This window comes from Camarhynchus parvulus, chromosome 5 (assembly GCF_901933205.1).
Source record: "Camarhynchus parvulus chromosome 5, STF_HiC, whole genome shotgun sequence".
In the NCBI taxonomy this organism is placed as follows: Eukaryota; Metazoa; Chordata; class Aves; order Passeriformes; family Thraupidae; genus Camarhynchus; species Camarhynchus parvulus.
Window position 1 is genome coordinate 26769156 of NC_044575.1, and position 19847 is coordinate 26789002.

The 19847-nt window shown below is 41.7% G+C and overlaps 1 protein-coding gene across 1 annotated transcript in view; it reads right to left on the bottom strand.

Moving 5' to 3' along the window:
* Positions 1-19847, bottom strand: part of RGS6 (regulator of G protein signaling 6) — a 245645-nt gene that overhangs the window by 74597 nt on the left and 151201 nt on the right. The window lies entirely within an intron of this gene.

Here is a 19847-nt window from a genome sequence, read left to right on the forward strand (position 1 = left end):
GATTTATCCTTCTAAGACACAGTGAAATGGGAATGATTTCTTTACAACACTGTTGTCTGCCAGACCAAGACACGGATACCTCTATCTGTAAGTCTTCAAGAAAATATTATCTTCACCTCCCCTTTAGATTAAGCCTGGTAAATGGTCCTCATGTAACTCATCTTCCCAGAAGGGTATTTTCTCACATTTCACAAGCTCTTTCAGAGGGCACTCAAGGAAAACCCATGACTCTGATATGTTTCCACTGTACCCTAACAGGGCATTTGAAATCCTCTGAAAACAAATAGTTGGTCCTGTCTTCATAACAGGAAGTGTTACAGAATCCAGGTAGAGAAATAGCTTCCATCTTCTCTGTGCTCCTCTCTATACATCTACATTTCCTCTGAGTCAAAATGCTCAGTTCAAGAATAGTCAACATCCTCTGAACACCTATTTCCTCCTCATCTATAATGAAACATATCTTTTTGCCTCAGGCTCTTCTTTGAAGCTGAAGTTGCTTAACACCAACAAAATAGCTGTATTTCTACCTGCAAACATATTCACAATGATCATTTATCCAGCTACATATTTAGAGACAGACCCACAGTTTTATATTTATTACTATTTTCTACATTTTCTCTTCAGCCTCAGTGACCCCATAATAGTAGCTAGCATTCTCTGCTAGCCATTGCCTGTCAACATGACAAAAGAGTGCTAAGACACTGAAAGATTAATTTAAAAAATTCACAAGGTGTGGGGCCATTGGCAAGATGTAGTTGGTGAGGTGAGTCACCATCCCTGTACTTGATACCTTATCTACTCAATCTATGTTGTTCTACCTCTTCCAGAAAATGCAGAAAGAAAGATTTGCCCATCTTTCACATGCTGAAATGACAAAGGCAGACAGGACAACTCACCATCCTCCAAATACTTCTACAGATTTGCTGTCTGGAGTGGAGTCTGTACCTCTGGTTCTGAGGTACAAGGACCACTGAGGTCTGCTTATCACCCAACAGACCAAACATGTCCCTGACAAGGCCTACACCTGTACACACACATGTATGTATACAAATAAAAATTACAGGAGTATTTCTGAAACCTCAGCAAATGTGTGCACCTCTATCTGTCTTTTTAGGCCTGGAAAGACAACTGCCTCTTTTGCTGTGTCCTGAGACGGCAGAGCTGACAAGCATTGACGAGTGGAGCTCTACAGGGATTTGACATGAGACACCCTGTGTGGTCAGGTGTGCCACCAGTGACCAAGGACTACAGTTTGTCCTGTCTTATGGGACTTATTAAGCTGAGCCCTGACCACTGGCTGCCATCAGCTGATGGGGTGGGTTATCCTGGATCTCAGATAATTCACAGCCTCACACTGCACTGACAGATAGTATCAATGAAGCAAGTGAGGTCTTAAAAACATTTTAAAATACCACCTGATCATACCATGAGAAAATGTGTAATGCATACCTGTATACAGAAGGATACAGATGATTTCTTGGTTATTTCCTGTCCTTTTTTTCAGTATTACTGTAACTCTAATATTCTCTGAACATATTTTGATGGTTTAAAAAATATTAAGTACTTCTGCATGGCAGGGGGAAGTTTTCAGTCTGGTTGGGATGGGGTTTTTTTGTTTGTTTGTTTTGTTGGGTTTTTTTCCATGAAAAATGTGAATGTTCAGCTCCTTCCTAGATCTCATCTACACACTTCATGGGCAAACAAGCCACGTGCCTGGCCTCTGATGTCAATCACCTCCAAACTCACAGTCTAGATAGTCTTTTGCTGGAAGGGTAAAAATATGTCCCCCTTCCTGTCACTTCATTCTTGAAAATAGATGAACCCATTTTAGCACCAAATTTTCTAAACAATTTGCTCCTGAACTCAGAGCAATCTTTAAATATTTCTATAAGAAAAGCAAGAGAAAAAAAATCACAAGCAGTTCAAATGACATAAAAATACATGCACAGGTGTACGAGCAGACACTCAAGCTGCTTTTCATGCTGCTAATCATAGCAATCACACTGTTAAATGAAAATAATGTCTTGTGTCCTTCCCCAACCAGTTCTGAGTCCTTGGTAAATCTAGGACAAAAGGTTAATTATCCCCACTTTTACCACTGGGCTTGCAAAAATAAACAAATTAACATCCCTCATGATAAAGGGCAAAACGATTTCATACAAAATTTCTCAAGGCCTTTAGAACTCTGTGCTACAATTTTTCTTACACAGAGCCCCTCACTGACACCCACAGTGATTTCAGCTAAGTTGGAAGTACAGACTCACAGTAGGGATTTAACACAAAGCAACCATTTTTATGGTAGGGGGGAAAAAAAAAGAACACCTAGGTCTCTCTCTAGTATTCTGCCACAAATATTGAGGAAATGCTTTATAAAATTTACCTACAATGAGTATATAAATAAATACCAATGCCAACTAAAATATAGCTCAATCTGAGTCTCAGTTGACTCAGAAAATGTGGTAATTGCAGCCCTCCTTTATCAGCATGTGGTAATTGCACCACTCAGTGTCAGCAAGGAGCATCATCAAAGCTACAACAGCTTAAGGAGCATCATCAAAGCTATAACGGCTCAGAGCTTCTAGCAATAGCAGTTTTCCTTTATGTTATACTCACTTTAAATCTTGTTTGTGAATTATTAACAACCATTAGCAGCAGGAGTCTTACCCCTTTTTGATAAAGCAGCCAAAGTTTCTAAGGAGTCTTTTTGTTCATTGTAAACTTGAGATCTTGAATTTGCAGTTTACTTTTATTGTAATAAAAAGATTTAAAACATAGTATCTATGTGAAGTAAGAATGAGGCTTGGTGGGAAGGTGGAACACAAAATTTGAAAGACGGAGGTTTAGAATTGCAAAATCCAAATTCCTGTGTACTTTCAACCCTGTTAATATCTCCTTCCTCTGACCTGTTATCCACAGGGACTTTTGCCTTGCCATCATATTGGTCAGGCTACCAAAGAATACACTCCCTCCACAATGCAGACCTGTAGAGGAAGATTTTCACTAAGCAGGAATCAATAAATGACGTGATGGTGCAGAGCTCTGTAAGGGCTAATTTATTCAGGTAACAAAGATGAATTAGATCTTAAGAGCTCAGAGATACCACAGCCAGACTTCTTTCGTTACAAGGCTGCCCGTCTAAAAATAGCTCAGGTAGCTTCACTAGGCACAGGAGAAAGTAGCAGGGACATGCCCAAAGACATGGCAATACCCTCCCAACACCAAAACCTAGAAGTAAGCAGCCATGCTGAGGAGCAGAAGGATGCTATTCACCAAGAGCCCTGCATTTAAAATGATTGCTCTACAGTGGTGACAGTAAGGCTGAGTTAGCAAACATCTTAATGGATGCACAGTTGATCCCAGTGAAAGAGGTCTGCCAGGGCGACTTAAACCAAGTCCTCAACTGGAAAAAAAGTGATACCAGCAAAGGGTATTTTTCCAGTTGACCTGCCCAGCTCATAAAGGGTGTGGCGTTACGCCAGCCTCAGTGTTGCTCTCACTGCACTTTGACAGAGCTGTGTCACGTCAGCCCAGTCCTCACACCTGACACTCAGCACCTTTGACCCTCGCTGGCCTTTGCTCACACTGAGAGATGCCAAGCCCTGGCCTTAGCACAGGGCAGCCACACTGATTTATTCGTGCGAAACACCCCACATCTGACTTGGAAAACCTGAGCTGCCATCATGTGCTACCTGAAGACAGGCCTGGCATCAACAAACACACAGGTAAACCTAAATGCACACACCCTCCAGAAGCCAGGATATACCATAACCCCAGTGCAATCCCCACTGCTGTTGCTACACTTGGCTAGAATTTGGCTTAAATTAGAGATACACCATGTGACCTGTACCCAAATCTTATTCCCTCCTCAAATACAACCCCATATCAAATTGCTGTTACTACAAGTATGGGAGGAAATTGCAAGACAAAAAGAAATAGCAGTTCCACACTTAGTGTCATTCAAACCCATAGCTCCCATAAAACCCACAGAAGATGAACACATTACCTCAAGAACCCTTATACAGGTGTACAAGAGGCAGGAAAGTGGCACCTTGCACTCCCAGCAGCACTAGTAACAGCATTTTGTAGCAGCATCTGAAATGACCACCTTTTACAAATCACTAAGAACTGTGGATGTGTTGAGATGCACCTGTACACCTACAATTGATCATAAATTTCCAGCTGCTTTTCCGGTTGCTCTGCCTTTGCATTACTCAGACTACTGAAGTGGCTCATACAGCTTAGCAATTTGGCTCTCTGCCATATAGTCGTGTTTAGGCGCTGTTCCTCACGTTGTCAAAATGATTTGGCAACAAAACAGCAAAGGAAGCAACCCTGAGCACTGCTGGAATTGAAGCTTTTGAAGACTCCTGTGTTAGACCTTGTTAGGGATGAAACATTTTTTCTTCAATTCATGTGAACAGCCTTTAAATGAAATGCAATGTTTCTGTCATTTCAATAATGTACTAGTATTTTTAATAGCTAATTTCCTTCTCCAGGAAACAAGAAAATTGATAAAATGTAGAAGGTGACTGGTGTATTTCAGCATGTGACTATCAGGTCACTTCACACCACATCCTCATTCACAAACTGATTTTCAAAGGCTGTAACATCAAGGTCCTCCTTTCCCTCACCAGTGTTATAACAGATTCCCTGCAAAGGTATAAAGGTCACCAAGTGCTGCAAGACGGCAAAGAACTCTGAAAGCTGCAGTGTTTTAATGATTTTGGCACAATATTTATTTACTAAGAGATCTGGAATTGTAGTACTCACCTATGCCAGACTCCTATTAATTTCTGCAGTAAATCTGTTGGCAAAAGTCAATTTTTAAATCTCATACAGAGCCCTGGTGACAACAGATCTCTCCCAGGATCACACATTCCTGTGTTAACTGCAGCAACATGATCATCTGTGATCTCTATTACAGAGAAGGGTAGTTACCTTCATCAAATTGTCTAAGAAAGCAAATTCCTCCTGACACATTGCTACTTTTTTCCCCCCGTCATGTTCTTTAGGAAAGGTTGAGAACCACACAAGAGTGTTTGCAGTGATGCAGTACACATCATCTGGAACATTAAATGACCCAATGTCTGTAACTCTCTTCCCTCCAGGAGTTCATAATTCTTAAAATAATCAGTATTGTACAGCTTTCCCACCCCTTTTCCTGCTAGGTCATTCAATCACATGTGATCATCATATGTAGGGTTAGGGTTCTGAAAAGCACAAAGCCCAGAGCTCCAGGCACACTGCAGCTGCAAAAGGCGTGCCAAGGGGAACACAGAACTGCCAAACACATGGCTCCCTCCACAGCTTTCTCCTTTGAACCTGCCTTAGCCCAGGGCTGCTTTCACTGCTCTGCCTAGGGTTAGGGTTACGCTGCCCTGGAGTGCAGCTGGCCTCACTGGAGCTCTGTACTGGTGCAGCAGTCAATCAAGGACAATTCTACAGCAGGATTAAGGTAGCACATGTCATTTCTTTTAGTCAAGGGTAAAGCCAAATGAATTACAACTCTGTAGCAATTGCTGACAATTTACTTAGTGCCATGTAAAACAAAGAGACAATATTGGCACTAACACTAGAGGCCTTATTTTAAACAGGGCTCCTTAAGCCATGTGTTAAATGGAACTTCTACTGGCAAGGCATAGTTGATTTTGCTGGCAACAGCTTGTTCCAGCATTTCAGATTTGGGCAGAGATATGTAACAGTGGGAATTTTAAATGTGCAGAACAATTTAATGATGACAGTGAAACAACCAACAAGCAAAAATCTGTTGGCCATAATTAACAAGTTCAAAATAAGTAAATTATTTGTTCTTTCTTACATTTGATCGATTTCCTAAGGATGTGCATAACACAAGCAGTAAACACCACCATTTCTTTAAAATCTATATTTAAAAATTACATTTCCTGCCTGATATACCCTTCAAGTTTATTTTATCAAATAACCTCTGAAAGTAAGAAGCATTTTGAAAAGCTGAAAGCTGCACTGAAATACTGCCATTCAGTTTGAATAACTGAATCTAATGTCAAAACACCATGTATCTTATCTGTCTACAAATTTTAGAAAGCATTTTTGTTTTCATTCTAAGATAGAGACAATGCAGCAAAATATTTTACTTCTTTTTTCTTTCTCACCAAGAATTTGAAGACCAACATTTTATTTAACTCCTTTCGATGTAAGCATGGCTGTGGAGTTGGAATAGCTGATGGGCTGCTCCAAAGCAGCAATGACTTCTGATAGCAACAGGTTCTGGATGCAGGACGGGCATAGCTGTGTATTTGGTGCTACCCAAGCACAAAGTGCACCCTTCATAAAGCCTGGATCAGCCTTGATCAGCAGCTCTCTTGTTTTAGAGAGCTTTGTGGTGCAACACCTGCCAGCAGTGGGACACACCTGACAGTGCTGCTGCTTTCCTACTGCCATCCAACAGTGCCCTGGTCTGAGACCCAGCAGCTGCACTCGCTTCTTTCTGGAAACCTCACGAGCATCAGGGTGTTTTATCGACCCACAGACTCTTGACAAACCCAGTCTGGTTTGGCTCTCTAGAGATATATCCCTGGGCACATCAGCTGCTCTGTGCACTCTGAATTCAGCTGTGTCCTGGTGAGTGTGGCACGAACAACCTCGGACCTCACAGTGTTTCTCAGCAGTTTGCCTGGGCAGATCTGCACATATCAGCCTTGCAGTGCAGCAAAACACATGCATGCTGCTTTTAGTTTCCAAATAGTAAAGCTCAAAATAATTTCTATGTAAAGCTAAAGCTTTTTCTTAGGCTAGCAACACTGTGTTCCATAAGGTCTTGTTACGTATTTTCATTAATCAGACGTTCTGGAGAGAACTCTCAAAATACTTTCAGAGAGTAGTTTCACAAATGACTGTAGAAACTAGAAGAATGTAAATATTGTAGCAGAAAGAAAGAGAGAGAGAAAGAGGAAGGCAGAAAGGAAGGAAGAAAAAGGAAGGTAGGAAGAAAAGGAAAAGGAAAAGGAAAAGGAAAAGGAAAAGGAAAAGGAAAAGGAAAAGGAAAAGGAAAAGGAAAAGGAAAAGGAAAAGGAAAAGGAAAAGGAAAAGGAAAAGGAAAAAGGAAAAGGAAAAGGAAAAGGAAAAGAGAAAGGAAAGGAAAGGAAAGGAAAGGAAAGGAAAGGAAAGAAAGGAAAGGAAAGGAAAGGAAAAGGAAAGGAAAAGGAAAGGAAAGGAAAGGAAAGGAAAGGAAAGAAGGAAAGAAAAGAAAAGAAAAAGAAAAGAAAAAAAGAAAAGAAAAGAAAAGAAAAGAAAAGAAAAGAAAAGAAAAGAAAAGAAAAGAAAAGAAAAAGAAAAGAAAAGAAAGAGGAAAGAAAGAGGAAAGAAAGAAAAGAAAGGAAGAAGAAAGAAAGAAAGAAAAGAAAGGAAGAAGAAAGGAAAGAAAGGAAGGAAAAGGAAGGAAAGGAAGGAAAGGAAGGAAAGGAAGGAAAGGAAGGAAAGGAAGGAAAGGAAGGAAAGGAAGGAAAGGAAGGAAGGAAGGAAGGAAGGAAGGAAGGAAGGAAGGAAGGAAGGAAGGAAGGAAGGAAGGAAGGAAGGAAGGAAGGAAGGAAGGAAGGAAGGAAGGAAGGAAGGAAGGAAGGAAGGAAGGAAGAAAGAAAGAAAGAAAGAAAAGAAAGAAAGAAAGAAAGAAAGAAAGAAAGAAAGAAAGAAAGAAAAGAAAAGAAAGAAAGAAAGAAAGAAAGAAAAGAAAGGAAAAGAAAAAAAAAAGGAAAAGAAAAGAAAGAAAGAAGAAAGGAAGAGAAAGAAGAAAAAAAAAAAAAAAAAAAAAAAAGAAGAGAAGAGAAAAGAAAAGAAAAAGAAAAGAAAAGAAAAGAAAAGAAAAGAAAAGAAAAGAAAAGAAAAGAAAAGAAAAGAAAAGAAAAGAAAAGAAAAGAAAAGAAAAGAAAAGTCTTCCCGTAAACACTGAAATGAAAAATGAAGTAGAAGCAAGTAGACCTCCCTGGCGTCCACACGAGGCCCGCGTGCTCGCAGCCGCCACGGCCGCTTCAGGTTGAGCCGCAATGCCGCGGGGCCGCGCCAGGGGGCGCTGCGCGAGCACGGACGGCGCCGGCCGCGCGCCCGAGTCCTGCGGGGAGCGCGCGGGGCCGAGGGTGGGCACGGACTGCCACGGGTGGGCTAGGGGCGGGAGCACGGCTGCTGGAAACCGGCTTTCCAAAGTTCCGGGCACCGGCCGCGGAGCCTGGACCGCATCACCTGGGCGTTATGGCAAATCAACGCTTATTGCGAGGAAAACAAATCTTTCTTGGTATTACAAACATTCTTCCGATGCGTTCAGATCATTCTCACTTCAGACCACCCTCTCATTTAAAATGCATGTAGCTCCTTCCCACGTTTCACCTTGTGTGCATCCTCCCTCCTTCTGCCCGAGGCAGGCGGGAGGCTCAGCTGACCCCGTATGCCGCGGGGCCGGGGCCGGCCGGGAGGTGGTGGTGTTGCCCACGGAATAGGAGGCGAGGCCGCTGGAAAACCAGATGGAGAGCGCACCGCTCTTGTAAGTGCGGTCATCGTGTTCAGGTGTGAACGATTTCGGAAGTAAGGAGAGCAAACGCAGACTCCGGGCGGAAAGGAGCGGGGACTGTCCTGTCATGTCCTCTCCACACCCTGGGAGATACACGGCAGAGAGACAGGAAAGCTGTGGCCACTGAAGTCACTCACACGGAAGAGAAGTGAGAGGAAAAGGTTCCAGGCAACAAGACACAGAATTGTAATAAAACAGTAAAATCCAACAGGTCACACCATCAGGTTGTACCAGAAAACAGGCATGCAAAGGCAGAGCTGGGGAATACCTTGCTTATCCTCTGCTGATTTTTCACTTTCACCATAGGACCACGTGCTCCCGAGGAACACATTCAGATGTGCAATGTCCTCTTTTTTCTCAACAAGTCATCAGCATCTTGCGTCAAATCTCCGAGAAAGATGACAACAAAGACACAGCACTCAGGTCACTGTACCGTTGGCCTGGCAGAGCTGGCAAGCAGTCGCCTGTCCCAGCACAGCCAGCTCCCAGAACAAAGTCAGGTACACATGGAAATGTTTGCAAGACATAGTGGGAACGTTGAGCATTTTACGGCACTATAGACCTTTTCTTTTATAAACATATTCAATTATGTTGCACTGGGGAAGCAAAGGCAAAGCCTGCACGCAAGAAGAAAACCCATATAGCTGAATATCTGTAACCTGAACTTCTTTTGTTCTCCCAGATGAAAACAAAATATCTAAAACAGGTTAACCACCCAAAAGGGTTAAAGCTATGACCTTATGAATTAAATTGAATCAAGAGAAATGTAAGAAGCAAAGGTTACAAAATATATTGAGGAACAAAAGTTTTGAAGAAGAAAAATAAATTTTGGAAGTATTACAGCAAATTTTTCTGCAAAGCAATGCAAAAAAAAACAAGTAAAGGAAGTCAGATCCAAAAAGAGATCATGTTAAACTGAGGGGAAAAAATTATAAATAAGTCAATTCTCTCTAACAAAATGTTTTTTCACATAGAAGCAGGCACTAAAACTTAGATAAAAATGCAGGAATCCATGGCTTTGTCTCTGTATATTCATATAGTCCCTCCTCAGGAACACAATAATTGCTGGATTGTAAACGGTATGGTCCCCTCTGCAAGAACAAGCATGAAAATTATGCTTGGAGGATTTGGGACCAGAAATCCCACTGTACAAAAAGCAAGGTAACTCAGTGACACCAGATTAAGTGGAAGAATAGTGAATATGCACATATACTACATTGATCTCAGTACAAAATACTCTTCCAAAGGCCATATAAAAAATTACAGATCAAGTTAACTCTGACATAGCAAAGGCATCCCAAGTGGCATTCTATTTTTCTATGAAAACATAAAATTACCAAGTTTGAAACCCAGAGTTATACTGGAAAAGAACTGTCTTTCCTCCTCCTCCACACAGTAATGTGTGTAGAATAACTCTGACCATACCTCATATTCCTTGGTTAAAAGCTTCCAAGTTTCTTCAGACAGCTGCAATCATGCTGCCCCACCAGGGCTGGCTGTGCCTGCTCCTGCCCTTGCTGTATCCAGCATTTTGGTATTGTACCAATTGCGCTGCTGATGGCACTGACACAACCCTGATGAAGCCAGCTGAAAGCATGTCAGGTCACTTTATACAATCATGCTATCTCACAAGCTCAGGAGAGTCTGTCCAACACAGTGATTTATTCTGAAATGAAATTCTCAGCCTGTTCACACTCCATTAGCTTATGCTGCATGTACAGAGACAAGTTAGAAGAGAGAAAGAGTAATAGAAGTCAATGGAGAAAATATACAAGAAGCAAGAGGATAAGCCTGTAGAAAATAGACCCAAGGAATAAGAACATAGATGTTGAAAACAATGACAGGTATCCAAAAATAAATTTTGCTTACCAAATCTAAATGGTCAAATTTTAATCTATGTGCACATGCTTTTCACTGAATTCTGTAACAGTCCATACATATACCTGAATGTGAAACATAAAAAATGTCAAAGTTCTTTTCTGCTACTGGATGTACTTGAGCTTCATCAGGGATAGCCAAACTTTCATTCTGGTAATTCCTATATGGCTTGGGACAGACCACATATAATATTTATGAAAGACAAATACATGGCTGAACAAAGTGTAAAGTCTTTCAAGAGAGCTCTAAAGATTAATGCATTGATGTTTACCTAACACTGTGAAAACATAAAATGCCTTGCCACTTCATAGTGTTGAACATTAATACCAATTTCTGCTAATAAACTTCCCCTGTCCTACTCTCCTGTGCAGAATCCCTGCTCTGTAAAGGCTCATTTCTGGTTTTACTTTCACAGACTGAAACCTGTCGGTGCTGTGCAAATTTTGCTAACACTGTTCTCAGAGCAAACTACAGTAGGTCCCAAGGCAGGTAACTCAGAATATTGTTTCCAACTTGAGAGAACAAATTGGAAGAGCAATATTTACGTTCTGTCACCAGCTTACTCACAGACTATCTTGTGCAAACATGATCAGACTATAACAAGGTCATACAAATTTAAAACCAAGGACCCAATTAAGTTAACAGCTTCCCTTCACTGCTCTGATCACACTCGCAGCAAAACCCAAGCAAAGGCTGCCAAACTATGGCTGAACCAACAATTTGCTGCCAGGAGCTGGCCTGGTGAGAGAAGAGGTTAAAGCAAGAAATGATATTTGCTTCCCATAGTCATGAGGGTGTCTTTTATGCATTTAAATTTGAAAACACATAGAGAGTCATGTCACTTATTATAAAGTGCAGTACAGCATGACAAATTATTGACCTACTTCTTAAACTACTTCTTAAAGAAACTTCTCTCATGGCAATGACTTATCCTCATCCTTCAACACACCCTCCCAGTATCCAACATTATAAGATACAATCACAGCATCTCCAGCTTTCCCTCAATGTCCCACTACAAATAAAAAAACTTCAAATTACACTTATAAAAGCCCAGAACGCTGGTCTGGCAAACTGACTGGGTTTCTGCCAGAAATGCTTTTGGTATTGTGACTTTAACTCTCCTTAGATTTAGAGCTAGATCTTAAAAACACCTGTAATAGCAGGTCTTGTGAGTCCAAGTCTGGAGTCTGTTCTTGTGAGGCTTCACTGAGGCTATCAGTTCACAGTAAAAAACAAACACTTTATGCACATGGATCGGATTGGCATGACAAGGTTTTGGCAGTGGGAGGGCTACACACGGGGCTTCTGTGAGAAGCTGCTGGAAGTTTCCCCTGTGCCTGACAGAGCCAGTGCCTGCTGGCTCCAAGATGGGTCTGCCACGGTTGGCCAAGGCTGAGCCAATCAGTGGAGGTGATGGTGCCTCTGCGATAAGGTTGTTAAGAGATTTGGGGTTACTTCTCATTATCCTACTCTGATTTGATTGGTTATAAATTCAATTAATTTCCCCAAGCTGAGTCTGTTTTGGCTGTGACAGTAATTGGTGAGTGATCTCTCCCTGTCTGGATCTTTACCTGTGAGATTTTTGTAGTATTTTCTCTCTCCTGTCCAGCTAAGGAGGAAGAATGATGGTGCATTGGTGGGCACCTGGTGTCCAGCAAGGGTCAGCCTGCTACAATAAATCATAGAAACCTCCAGAAAAAGATGAAAAAGGCCAAAAAACTTCTAGCCTCTCCCTAGTGACTGTGCATTTTATAAGAAGACCATAAACAAATACAAAGAACACAATTTAAGATACTTATTTCAACATGGTTAAACTGATTTCCTGCTCTTCCTGTATTCCATGGGAAACAGAATTCTGGCCTCCAATTGAGACAAGAAGCCTTGTTTCTCCTGGAGAAAGGGAGGCCAAGGGGGGAATCTTACCACTCTACAATTATCTGAAAGGAGGTTGTAGCAAGGTGGGGATTGGCCTCTTCTCTCATGTAACAAATGATAAAGCTAGAAAATTAGGTATTTGGAAAAAAATCTCTACTGACAAGGTTATGAAGCATTGGGACAGGCAGCCCAGGGAGGTGGCTGAGTTGCCATCTCTGGAGGTATTCAAAAGACTTATGATTCAATATATGCAATCAAGTCCTGGAAGCAGAACAGAAGCACATACAGCAGGTTTACCGTGGGCAACAAGAAGAAAAGAAAATTTCAAGCATTTGCAGATGGTCAAGAACTAGAGAGTTGTTGGCAATTCCCATTTGAAGCACTATGGGCAGAGATGGCCAGTTAGCACCTTTTGGGCCATGTGGCACACAAGTGATTCAGGTGGGGTTCCCACCCTGCAGGAGTCCCCTGTACAGGAGTTTCTAGATCACCTGAATCTCTGGCTGCAGGAGAAAGGGTGTCTGCACTGCCAGACTGCCATGAGGGCCAGCAATCCAACATGAGGAAGTGGGTACCACGGGAGGCATCTCTAGCTGCTAATCACTTTTCCAACTCTTTCACGTCTGAGGCTTTTCACACAGGGTCGGGAAGTTGGTGCCGTTGGTGCGTCCCTGTCTAGCCACTCCGTAGCACCAGAGCTGCCTTGTTAGCCCAGGAAATGCTCTGACCTCTCACCACACCAAGCTGCCATGGCTGGGCAACAGCATCTTAGTTCAGTTCTGGTATCAGGGAAGAATATAACTACTTCTAAATACAGCCTAGTTTGACCACTAGTGAGTCCCTCCCTGTGCAGACTGAGAGCTCCATACAAACCCATAACAGCCTCTGCCAAAGCACATGCCAATGAAAACAGCCACATGTGGATGGGGCTTGATTGCTTTCTTGGTATTAAAATAATGTAAGAAAGTTGATCTGTAGAAAAAAAATAATAGGGGCTTTTATCCTTTTAGCAGGATGTATAATCAGTGGTTATCAAGATATCAGGAATGGAGATAAGTAAATCTCCAGCTAGCTTAGATTCAACTGATTTTTTTTCCCATTAAGATCTCATCAATTTTATCATCTGGTTATTAAATGCACATTTTTGTCTTAAAACTATTTTGAAGCAATTATATGTTTATGCTGGTGTAGAATGCTCCCTTTATGAAACCAAATTGTTGGGTATTTGTATGATGTCTGTAATTTGGTATTCTAAAACAGCAATTCTGAAAGTAAAACAATTGCACTTCCTTCCCTGTTTCTCCTTTTCTTCTCTCTAGTTGTTTGCACCCTTTGCCCCCCTGAATACACAAAGACATGGACAGTGCCTCAGATCAAAACCGGGCCAAGGCAGGCTAATAACCATTTGTGGTTTTGAAAATCACCCCAGACAGATTTGTTGCATCTCTTGACTACAAAGGATGTCAACCACAGACAAACAACCAGCACAACAAAAAGTTGTCCTATGGACAACCTTTCTGAATTTAAAAAATATACTGGACACAAGTTTCAGAAATTATTTTAGAGCCTTTTGTTCCATTTTCAGAACTGAAAAGCTCTCAGGAGCCTACACCTAACCAGCTTTCGACAAGATGTATTAGCATAATGTTAGATCCATTTTTTAATGCCAGGCTTATTTCAAGGGCACTTCAAGTGTTTCACCTAGCCACATAGATATTGGAGGAGCCTGAGCTTGGTTTCAAGCATTCATCTCTTTCCTGAGCTGGCCTATACATCCAGAATAAATTCTGTAATTCATCAAATTGTTATTTTTTGCCTTCCAATTCAGCAGTCAAAACTTTGTAATACAATTTAGGATTTATAGAAAAACCTGGGTACATTTTTTTCTTTAGTTATGCTTTCACATGTAAAATTTGACATTAAAAAAAACCAAAAAACCCATCCACAATGTGGGAACATTTTAGTTCATACACAGTAAAGACCCATATAATTCATATCAGTCTTCCAATACTGCAGAGATTTCTTTTAAAATTACAAATGACACACATCAAAACTATCCCTTAAGGCTAAGTGAGTAATTTCTTTCATGAAAGTACTCAGTAATGCAACATTAAAGGGACAAAAGATTCTGCAGGGCATGTGTTTGATTAACTGTAAACCACACACTTGGTGGATTTTTTTTTGTATATTCCAATATATATGTATATAGAAATAGCTATATCTAGTTATATCTATAAATCCAAACTTAAAAAAAAAACAAAAGCCAAACATATCAAGTTTTGTATCAAAATGTTATCATTCCTCATGATCCTAAACAAGCATAAAAGGCTAATGCCACCCATGTGACTTAAGCACAGCTCAGAGATAAGAAAACAGGAGTGATGTCAAGTGGCAAACAAGGGTAGTAACAGGTTGAGCATGTTCAGGTGTGATGGGATAAGGAAGGCTAATTTCCCTGAACTGCAGAGAAAGATGAAACCTTCAAGCATGCTGAGACAGTAAGGGTGAGATGTCCTGGGTGCTGAAGGCAATCAGTGCAAGATCTTTCTGCCAAGAGCAGTTGGTTCTCCATAGCACTAGCACTACAAAGCATGTTCTCAGCCAGTCTCTTCAGCTAACTAACTGGGATAGTTACTTGACTAGAATACAATAGAATATTTCATTTCAAAGGGATCTACAATGTTAATCTAGTCCAACTCTTAGTCTGTATTAGTCAGGAAAGGAGTGAAGAACTGTTTTACACTTCTGCCTGTTAACCTGAAAATTTTTCCGGTCAAACACCAAAATCCATGTCTATGACAGTGCACCTTTGTGTCTGTCGCACACAAGCTAAAAAGTACATTATGTGTGCATTTGCAGGATTTTATGTATGTCAGCGTAAAACACTGAAAATATTTAATCATATTCCAAACTACTTCCTAAAAGGCTTTTTTTTCTCTAGTGTGAGGTAAAACCATTTGTTCCATATATCTGAAAAATGTAAACACAATCGAATCAGTGCAGAAGGGCAAAACATCTGACTATGACCCCCACCATGTCCCTCTCAGTCCAGACAGCTGGAGACCGAGCAACATACCTCCACAATACTGCTAAACATTGCATTTTTCCTTATATACTACCCATGATATCCACTACAGGATCCATGGTCAGAGGGTTACTGGTGGCCATTTGTTTGACACAAAGTGAGCATTCTTACTTTCCCCATTAGAGCCTGCCTTTTCCAGCTCCCATCTGCCAACTTGCCCCATGTTAGCCAAGAGTGTCACTTCAGAGAAATCTTCTGTACACTCACATCTCAGTAGGTGAGACTGGTCCCTTCAGCAGCTGCAGGGTATGAGACAAAAAGGCAGAAGCAGGAGAAAAGGGACACACCTGAAAAGGACATGTCCTGTCTTCTGTCCCTCCCAGCACCTACAGGGAGCTTGCGGAGACACTGTCTTCACCACAAGGGTTCCAAGTGCAGCTGCATGTATGGATAGTCATTGTGCCTGGCTTCATTAGAAGCTACCCTTTGAAAACCTGTATCCCAACACCACCAGGGATCCTTTAGAGTCTTGCTGACAACTCTTCTGTAGAAACCCACCTCAGAACAGAGCACTTGCAGCAAATTCCCTAAACAGATACAGTGCTTGGTACCTTTTGGTACCCTCTGGATACCAAAGGCCCTTCATCAAGTTCTCACTCAAAATATGGTAATGCACATTAGCATCACTACTGCAGCTGTACCTGGCACCTCTGATTATTTATTCAGAGTAGGTTGTAAATTATCCTGTGCTCCCAAAACATACCATGAAATTACCATTTTCATCACCAAAGGCTTAACGTACAAAGTTCAATAATTAAAAAAAGGGAAAGTTTATACAACAAAACAAAATTCAGCTGCCATTCATATTACTGTTTGAATCTGTATAGGTTTTCATTAGGACAGCAGAATTCCACAATACTTCTCCAGAAATAAAGTTTTCTATGCAACAGGACAAGACAGGATGAACTGTGAGTGACACAGGCAGGAACAGGCTCACAGACTCAGTCAAGCTGATCAGGTACTGCCAAGTGACACAGCTGAAGAGCAGATGCTACCTTCCTTTCATTTAGCAAAGCCAGCAAGGTGGCTCCATGGACCCATGCAGACATGACACAAAGCATCTGCAGGTTTTACCTCTCACTGTGGCAGCATATTAATCCACATCTCTGAGTACCATCTGCAAAGGACACCCTCCAGTTCTGCAAGGCAAACCTACAGGTCTCCATAAATAATCACTGTTACCCAAAAATGAAAATATGCAATCACAGATGACCATCACAATCAAGGTGTGACAGCTTTTCAACCTCTCCCCACACCCCCCCCAAGTTCCCATTCTTGTGTGCTGTCTTGCCACACATTAGAGCATGTTGGCTTTAATCCCTGAGAAATGTGGACTATTATCATCTAAAATGGCTTGGGTTGGGAAGGAACCTTAAAAACCATCTAGTTCCAAACCCCCTACCATAGGCAGGGATACTCTTCACCAGACTAGGCTGCTCAGAGCCTCATCCAACCTATACTTGAACACCTTCAGAGATGGGGCATCCACAGCTTCTCTGAGAAAACTGTTCCAGTGCCTTGCCACCCTCACAGTAAAGAATTTTTTTTCCTAATATCTAATTTAAACCTACTCTGTTTTAGTTTGAGCCATTCCCTCTTGTCCTACCACAACATGCCCTTGTATAAAAGTCCCTCTCCATCCTTTTTGTAGGCTCCATTCAGAGATGGGCTTGAAGAAACCATAGTGAGCAAGGCCAGTGGTGGAAGGTACCACACACAAAAAGAACAGACAGGAACTAAAGAGTGAATTAGGAGGAGCAGCGTCAGGATTTCTTAATTTTAAAAGGGAATTATTTTTTAAAATGGGATAGTAAGGCACCTACTGCAATATGCAGATGCAATCTCAAATAAACTGTCCCTAAAATGGGCATTGCCTTTTCTAGGAACAGAATAGCCCAGGAATCCCAGAAAAGAAAAGGGAGTATTGACAAAATGAAACATCTTTTTTTTTAAGTTTCTTTCAACAGCATGGGCTCTAATGGAATGAACCCTGCTTTAACAGTCATCTCAGATTGACAAATCTCTAGCATGTCACTGCACATGCAAAGTTTTTTCCTGGTCTGGTACTCTGCACCCTAGCATGACTTCTCCAGTGCCCTCACAATCTGCACCTAAAGTGCTGTGACTAGTTTAGCTCACATAATGTGAATCCCTGTTTCAGAAAATGCTTCATGGCCTGAGACTATTTGAATAAAATTCATGTAACTCATCCCTGAATCTATCCAGACTGGTAACAAATCCTTTGACTGCTGAAGAGAAGTAATGAAAAGGAATTTAATTTGGATTGACAGGCAAGGCCTAGAGGACTCAGTGCAACAGAGGACAGCTGTTTCCAGAGCTGCACCTAAACTGACAAAGTCTAGATGTTATGAATGAGAGCTCAGCAGAGCTAAAGAAGCTTGTCACAGCAGAGATGGGAATCCAAATTTTAATGATTCCATTAAGGAATGCCAAGGCTGGTATAAAATGCTGAGCTATTTCTACCTTTGTGTCCCTACGACCGGCCTCACATTACTGTGGGTGTAATTACATAAGATACACAATCCTTTAGTGGAAAGTGGAATTATTTAAGGAAAACAGCTGGCAAATTTAGAGCTAAGTAGGAGCACAGAAACGTCAATGCCAAACCAAGAGCATGTCAAACATGACCCAGATACCTAATTAGAAGTTATGCTCAAATCTAACTTGCACAGGGCTCCAGAAGCAGGCTGACTACAGTAGAGAGGCTGCAAGAGGTACGCTCTTAATCTTTATTCCCCTGATTGCATTAGATACTGTTCTGATCTCTCCCCCCTCTTCTCCAACTTTAATGTCACAACCCTTACAAATTTGCCAGGAATGAGGAGGGTGGAGCAGTACTACAGAATAATGATGCTAAGAGCCTCAGGAAGGCACCACGGCTTCCCAGAGGACTTTCCCCAGCACAGGGAGGAGGGAGCTCAAGGCTTCATGTCTATTCCCAGCAGACCAGCTTTGAGCCAGCACCCAGCCATGGGGATTCCTGAGCTGTGAGGGGGATGCTCTCACTCTATGACGCCTGGCTACAGTAACATCTCTGCCTCAGGCACCTCAGCCTAATGGGCTGAGCAGGGAGCAAATGAGCAGGAAGTCATTGACAGAGATGGTGCCCAGACATGCTAACATACTACAGGAATGCCCCACAGCTGGCACAAACAGATCCAAAAGATCCCCAGAACACCTGGATGGTAACTTCATGATACAGGTACTAAGGGTGACGACTAGGAAAGATGCCTTCCTTCATCTGTTGCTTGTCAACAGCAATAATTTCCTTTCATAAAAAGGTAACCCACCTAGTTGATTAAAGGAAGCCAGTTGATGCAATCTTTATGGATTTCAGTAAAGCTTTTGATACTGCCTCTCACAGGATCCTTCTGGACAAAAGGTCCAGCACCCAGCAGGATAAACACATGAAGTGATGGGTGAGCAACTGGCTCACGGGTTGGGTGTGAAGGGTTATAGGGAATGGGGTGACATCAGACTGGTGACTGGTCACTAGTGGGATGTCACAGACATTTCTTTTATGAAAAATCCTCTCAGGATTTTTCCTGCTGAAGCTGAGAAGTTCAGCAACAAGATGTAAACAATAGGTTGTCTGCTGCCCTGGAATGCAACAGGTCCGTCTGCATTGGCCCAGCTTGGATGTTTATGGTTGATGGCCAATCCAGGGACAGAACTCTCTCAGACAGAGTCGGAGAGAACGGCCTTGTTATTCATTCTTTCTTTTCTATTCTTAGCAGCAGCTTCTGGAAACCTTGATTTCCTTTTCTTTTTAGTATAGTTATAGCATATGTATATATCATAAAATAATAAATCAAGCCTTCTGATAATGGAGTCAAGGATCTCGTCTCTTCCTTCACCCAAGAACCCTTGTGACAACCGTCACAGTGGGGTTCCCCAGGGCTCCATTTTATGGCCAATTCTTGTCAACATCTTCAAAAATTACTTGGATGCAGGACTTGAAGGCATACTGAGTAAGTTTGCTGATGATATTACACTGGGAGGAGCCTGTTGACTCCCTGAAGACAGAGAGGTCCTGCAGAGAGACCAGGACAAATCACTGGGCTGGGCAATCACCAAATGGATGAAGTTTTAACAAAGACAAGTGCCAGATTCTGCATCTAGGATGGGGTAACCTTGGATGTAAGGACAGACTGGGGAACAAGAGGTGGAGTGTCAAAGACCTAATGTTCTTTGGAGCTCTAAAAACAACTCTTCCTACTTAAAAAACCAAACAAACACAAAACCAAATTCTAATGTACTGCACATATAGCAATGGCATAAACAATGAACATGAGATGCTGCAGTGCAAAATTAAAAATCATATTTTAAAAGATTTTGTCTTCAGATTCTGGGGGTTTTATGCTTGACAAAAGAAATCAGCTTTGATGAATGTGCCACGGTCCAATTCATTAGCTTCAGAAATTATAGCCTTGTAATTAACATTTTATCAGA